At 41.2% G+C, this 7,558-nt stretch overlaps 1 protein-coding gene across 2 annotated transcripts in view; it reads right to left on the minus strand.

Moving 5' to 3' along the window:
* LOC139474769 (uncharacterized) overlaps positions 1–3,116 on the minus strand; it is a 93,287-nt gene extending 90,171 nt beyond the window's left edge. Inside the window, exon 1 of one of the 2 annotated variants that reach the window (XM_071257894.1) lies at positions 2,859–3,116. The gene's annotated coding sequence lies outside the window, so the exon portion shown is untranslated. Of the gene's footprint in view, positions 1–2,429; positions 2,508–2,858 lie in introns of those variants that run through there. The other variant, XM_071257895.1, reaches the window with a different exon arrangement.
* Between the last annotated feature and the right edge of the window lie 4,442 nt (positions 3,117–7,558).

Raw genomic sequence — 7,558 nt, forward strand, 5'->3', positions numbered from 1 at the left:
CAGAAATGGGCTTCACACATTGAACCCATGTCGGGAATCAAACCCGAACGCTTTAACCACTAGGCTACCCGACCACCCCAGAAATAGAGAGGCTACAGGGGGCAGTACAGGTAGAGGGGCTGATAGATATGGTGAACAAATAGATATGGTGAACAGATGGATGGGGTGAACAGATAGATATGGTGAACAGATGGATGGGGTGAACATATACATGGTCCTGAACAGATAGATGGGGTGAACAGATAGATGGGGTGAAAGGATAGATGGGGTGAACAGATAGATAGGGTGAACAGATAGATAGGGTGAACAGATAGATGGTCCTGAACAGATAGATGGGGTGAACAGATAGATGGTCCTAAACAGATAGATGGTCCTGAACAGATAGAGGGATATTAAGAAGCTGAACAGTTATGTTGACAGGCTTGGAACAATCTTTGTTTCCAATTGACTGTTTATCAATTGTGTGGTTTTGGTTTGAAAAACAAATCTTCTGTTTTGTAACAAGGGGATCTAGATTTCTTGAGCACACTGTCAGAGAATGGCACCGGTATTTGAGAACTCATTCATCAGATAACATGGCTTCCTAGAGTATGTATACAAATGTGTTGTTTCTACAAATCAATACAACAGCTTTGCTTGATGTATGATGTTGAGAAATAATTGATCTAGTACAGGTCTCTAAGTTATTTCAAAATATTAGGAGGCGCCAGTTGGCACTTTTATTGTGTTTAGCTCTATTTGAAGTACACAGAATGAAAGCTGTACATCGTTATTATTATCAATGAAAGTTGAAAGAATACCATATAAATATGTCAAATGTAGTTTGCATCACTCTTTCTCTCTTTCTCTGTGTAGGAGTAATATACAGTAAACTACGATTATAACGAACTCAAAAGGACCATTCATTTTAATCAGTAATAACCATATTTCTTTATAAGCGTATATGCAGCATATATACCACAAATGGTCGAGGCTAAAAAGTAAGTTTGTTATATCGGTCAGTTTGTTTTAGAGTGTTCGTTATAAACGGAGTTTACTGTATATATCGTCAGATCATAGGTTTTTGGATGACAATGGTCATTGCGATTACTCACGCTATAACAAGGGATGTGGCGTCACACAGACATTGTAAATACTCAGATGATGGCTTGTTTTTGAGATAAAGTTGTCTTCAATAAGTGATTGAGATGTTTTACAGTTGTTCTTGCGATTTTACAGTTGTTCTTGCGATAAATGAGAAATTTACAAATGTTTTCTTATTCTTCTGAAAAACCATGACAAGGGGATACTGATAGATGAATAGGAGTAATATATATATATATATATATATATATATATATATATATACTGATAATGCATAGGAGTAATACATACACTGATAGTGAGTGAGTGAGTGAGTCGGGTTTAACGCCGCTTTTAACATTATCCCAGTTATATCACGGCGTGTCAGCTTAATGTGGGAGGAAAGCCCGAAGTGATGCAGGTCTAAGACGTTTACCACTTCGGTGAAACCCACGAGCACGGGTATGGTGCTGACAAACCTAGAAATATAATTTGGGTGAACCGGGATTCGAACCCACAATCATAGGTTTCTGGCGTGCCCAAGGGACGCAACTCTGCACAGCAAATCGCGGCGCCTTAGACGACTGGGCCACCCGTGTCCCCATATACACTGATAGATCCATAGGAGTAGTATATATATATATATACTGAAAATGCATAGAAGTAATATATATACTGATAGATCCATAGGAGTAATATATATATATATACTGAAAATACATAGAAGTAATATATATACTGATAGATCCATAGGAGTAATATATATATATATACTGAAAATACATAGAAGTAATATATATACTGATAGATCCATAGGAGTAATATATATATATATACTGAAAATACATAGAAGTAATATATATACTGATAGATCCATAGGAGTAATATATATATATATATATACTGAAAATACATAGAAGTAATATATATACTGATAGATCCATAGGAGTAGTATATGTATATATACTGAAAATACATAGAAGTAATATATATACTGATAGATCCATAGGAGTAATATATATATATACATATATACATATATATATATATATATATATATATATATATATATACACTGATAGTGATAGATGCATAGGAGTATATATATATACACTGATAGTGATAGATGCATAGGAGTAATGTATATACACTGATAGATGTATCGGAGTAATAGATATACTAATCTGAAAGATATGGACATATTTCTTAAACCTTTATAGGATATCGGTCGATATATTGTTGGAAGTGATGTTTCAGATATTTTATAAATGCTATAATGATCATCTCTGTAGCCTGGATGTGTGAAGCATCCATCCCCCGTGCACACTGGCAACTGCAGTACCCAGATTGAAAGGATGTTAACTTACTGAGGTGATACGGTTCTCCATCACTGTGAGATCAATACAGCAGGAACATCTTCCTATGGTGCTGTTGGTAAGAAGTGCTCACAGTGAGTTGTGCTCCATCTCTAGATCTCATCATGCTGAGCAAAACTCAACTTAGAAAATCCATATCAGAGCTAGTTGATTTACAGTAATGTTGTGTATCCAGCATGTAGCCATTTCACAGGACTGTGATGAAGAGGGGGTCAGTAGCTGATGAGGAACTATGGCTTATGGGTGGTATATTCTGGGTGGGTAATATCCCCCTAAATTCACCCTCAACATTTTATATTAGATATTGTTCTGGAGGGATGGTGAAGAAGTTGAACATGAACTTCTTCAAGTTTTACAAGAGTTTAAGATTTCAATTAAAACAAACATGAATATGTTATGGAACGGAGAAGGAATACTTACCCCAGTTGTGTGAGTTGCCTTGGTTACAGTGTCATGCCCACACACACTTCCATGTAAAGTTGAGCCTCAAGTTGAGAGGACAGGTCCTGCCTTCCAAGGCTGTGAAATGTGCGGAAGTTGTCCGATATAAAGCCAAGATAAATCTCCTTTAGATCCAAGAGGCACTGATATCTGAAATGTTCTTTACACTCCACACTGCGGTCATGATTACTCCAGGCCTGCCTGGTGCCACTTACATCTCAGATTGGTCCCAAATTAGATGTGTGGATCACATGACTGGCCCATTATGAATGGTAAACACAGCAGCACTGCTGGCAGTAGAGACCGCAAGCCTGCTACACTGCAAGCCTGGTGCCAGTATACATACAGCATGGGATATAGCCCTCTCTAGTCTGGTGCAGGTATACATACAGCATGGGATATAGCCCTCTCTAGTCTGGTGCCAGTATACATACAGCATGGGATATAGCCCTCTCTAGTCTGGTGCAGGTATACATACAGCATGGGATATAGCCCTCTCTAGTCTGGTACCAGTATACATACAGCATGGGATATAGCCCTCTCTAGTCTGGTGCCAGTATACAACATGGGATATAGCCCTCTCTAGTCTGGTGCCATTATACATACAGCATGGGATATAGCCCTCTCTAGTCTGGTGCCAGTATACATACAGCATGGGATATAGCCCTCTCTAGTCTGGTGCTAGTGTACATACAGCATGGGATATAGCCCTCTCTAGTCTGGTGCCAGTATACATACAACATGGGATATAGCCCTTTCTAGTCTGTCTGGTGTCAGTATACATACAACATGGGATATAGCCCTCTCTAGTCTGGTGCCAGTATACATACAACATGGGATATACCTCTCTCTAGTCTGGTGCCAGTATACATACAGCATGGGATATAGCCCTCTCTAGTCTGGTGCCAGTATACATACAACATGGGATATAGCCCTCTCTAGTCTGGTGCCAGTATACATACAGCATGGGATATAGCCCTCTCTAGTCTGGTGCTAGTGTACATACAACATGGGATATAGCCCTCTCTAGTCTGGTGCCAGTATACATACAACATGGGATATAGCCCTCTCTAGTCTGGTGCCATTATACATACAGCATGGGATATAGCCCTCTCTAGTCTGGTGCCAGTATACATACAGCATGGGATATAGCCCTCTCTAGTCTGGTGCTAGTGTACATACAACATGGGATATAGCCCTCTCTAGTCTGGTGCCAGTATACATACAACATGGGATATAGCCCTTTCTAGTCTGTCTGGTGCCAGTATACAAACAGCATGGGATATAGCCCTTTCTAGTCGGTCTGGTGCCAGTATACATACAACATGGGATATAGCCCTCTCTAGTCTGGTGCTAGTGTACATACAGCATGGGATATAGCCCTCTCTAGTCTGGTGCCAGTATACATACAACATGGGATATAGCCCTCTCTAGTCTGGTGCTAGTGTACATACAACATGGGATATAGCCCTCTCTAGTCTGGTGCCATTATACATACAGCATGGGATATAGCCCTCTCTAGTCTGGTGCCAGTATACATACAGTATGGGATATAGCCCTCTCTAGTCTGGTGCTAGTGTACATACAACATGGGATATAGCCCTCTCTAGTCTGGTGCCAGTATACATACAGCATGGGATATAGCCCTCTCTAGTCTGGTGCCAGTATACATACAGCATGGGATATAGCCCTCTCTAGTCTGGTGCCAGTATACATACAACATGGGATATAGCCCTCTCTAGTCTGGTGCTAGTGTACATACAGCATGGGATATAGCCCTCTCTAGTCTGGTGCCAGTATACATACAACATGGGATATAGCCCTCTCTAGTCTGGTGCTAGTGTACATACAACATGGGATATAGCCCTCTCTAGTCTGGTGCCAGCATACATACAACATGGGATATAGCCCTCTCTAGTCTGGTGCCAGTATACAACATGGGATATAGCCCTCTCTAGTCTGGTGCCAGTATACATACAACATGGGATATAGCCCTCTCTAGTCTGGTGCTAGTATACATACAACATGGGATATAGCCCTCTCTAGTCTGGTGCCAGTATACAACATGGGATATAGCCCTCTCTAGTCTGGTGCAGGTATACATACAGCATGGGATATAGCCCTCTCTAGTCTGGTACCAGTATACATACAACATGGGATATAGCCCTCTCTAGTCTGGTGCCAGTATACAACATGGGATATAGCCCTCTCTAGTCTGGTGCCAGTATACATACAGCATGGGATATAGCCCTCATTAGTCGGGTGCCAGTATACATACAACATGGGATATAGCCCTCTCTAGTCTGGTGCCAGTATACAACATGGGATATGGCCCTCTCTAGTCTGGTGCCAGTTTACAACACAGGATATGGCCCTCTCTAGCCTGTCTGGTGCCATTTCACTGTAACATTTATGTACATAGGGTAAGGCAGGATAGACCAGGATGTTAAGTTGTGAGTGGTGATCCATGTTCCAGAGTTTTGCAGAAGATGTTTGTGTAGTCAAAGTTTGGCAATAACTCTTGCACTGCTCATTGCAAGGCTAGTAGGCTAGTCTAGCTCAACACTTTTATCTATCTGCAGGACATAGCCATGTAGTTTGTCAGTATTTCTTCAATTATTCATGTTCCTTACCCACAGTTCCATACATGTCCGTTTATTCACCAGGAGTGGCTGCTGCATACAAGCCTCTCCTCTTCCCTATGTAGAATCTCATATTGATTTTGTTAGAAGTATAAGCCTCATTATTAAAAACGCTTCCTAAATTGTTGTGTTAGTTTGGCTGATTTGCTGCAGTAAGTCAAGTGATCTCTAAAGTAACGTCCTGCATTGATGTGCTGGTTATTGATTGGCCGATCAGTGGGACAAGCACCGCTTCTTGTCAGTGTATCTGTGCTGGTTCATCTCTAGGCTCAAGGGTTCACCAACAGGCCAACAATAAAGAAAACTATCAATGAGATGAGAAGTGCTGTGGAAGAACAGGTCTTTCATGGGGAGGGGAGCCATTGATTTCTTCCACCAAGTGTGTAAATGTGAAGGCTGAAGTTACTTATGTTTGTGTTTTATTGCCTTTTACTGCTGGGTGGGTGGAGGAGCTCAGGTTTGATATTCTCCAGATGGACACAATCCTTTAATCCACACTCACACACAGATGAAGACACTCACGCATGCGGCACTCACTCACACTCACACACACCCATGCACGAAAGCATGCACGCACGGACGCACACACACACACACTCACTCACTCACAGATGAAGACACTCACACATGCACACACACACAAACACACACACACTCACTCACTCACAGATGAAGATACTCACACATGCACGCACGCACGCACACACTCACAGATGAAGACACTCAAGCATTAGCGCACGCACACACAAACACACACTCTCACTCACAGATGAAGATACTCATGCATGCACACACACACACTCACTCACAGATAAAGGCACTCACGTATGCGTGCAGGCATACACACACTCACACACAGATGAAGACACTCATGCATGCACACACACACTCACAGATAAAGGCACTCACATATACATGCAGGCACACACACACACTCACACACAGATGAAGGCACACACACACTCACACACAGATGAAGACACTCATGCATGCGCACACACACACACACACACTCACACACAGATGAAGACACTCATGCATGCACACACACACACCGGTATATGACATACAACATACACAAATATACAACAACTCACACAACATGGCTACATTGAGAAACTTGCATACACAACTCACACAACATGGCTACATTGAGAAACTTGCATACACAACTCACACAACATGGCTACATTGAGAAACTTGCATACACAACTCACACAACATGGCTACATTGAGAAACTTGCATACACAACTCACACAACATGGCTACATTGAGAAACTTGCATACACAACTCACACAACATGGCTACATTGAGAAACTTGCATACACACCTCACACAACATGGCTACATTGAGAAACTTGCATACACAACTCACACAACATGGCTACATTGAGAAACTTGCATACACAACTCACACAACATGGCTACATTGAGAAACTTGCATACACACCTCACACAACATGGCTACATTGAGAAACTTGCATACACACCTCACACAACATGGCTACATTGAGAAACTTGCATACACAACTCACACAACATGGCTACATTGAGAAACTTGCATACACAACTCACACAACATGGCTATATTGAGAAACTTGCATACACAACTCACATAAAACAACAAGACACCTTTATGCTCAACTCACAAAACATGACTACATCAAGACACCTACATTCACAACGCAACTGCACCAAGACATCTTTATACACCAGCACACTAGTCTTTAAAATAGTTTTATACTGGCCTAAACAATACGATGCCTTGGTCCCCAGTGAAATTGTTTCGATTACAGACACATTAATTTGATAATTTTTCAACATTCTGACAGGAAAATAAATTGCATTTACAGTTAACTTAAAAACAGATTAATTCAAAATTTTCATCATAGAAAAAAACTGTGGGTTTCCAGAGCAATCCTGACCACATACTGTTCACATTAATGTTTGATCCGTCTCTGCATTGCACCCAGCACATGTGTGACCTTGGTGTGTATGTGTGTGCGTGTGTGTATATGTGTGTCTGTGGACCTGC

Source organism: Haliotis cracherodii, unplaced genomic scaffold (genome assembly GCF_022045235.1).
Source record: "Haliotis cracherodii isolate W230 unplaced genomic scaffold, xgHalCrac1.p SCAF_3, whole genome shotgun sequence".
NCBI classification, from domain to species: Eukaryota; Metazoa; Mollusca; class Gastropoda; order Lepetellida; family Haliotidae; genus Haliotis; species Haliotis cracherodii.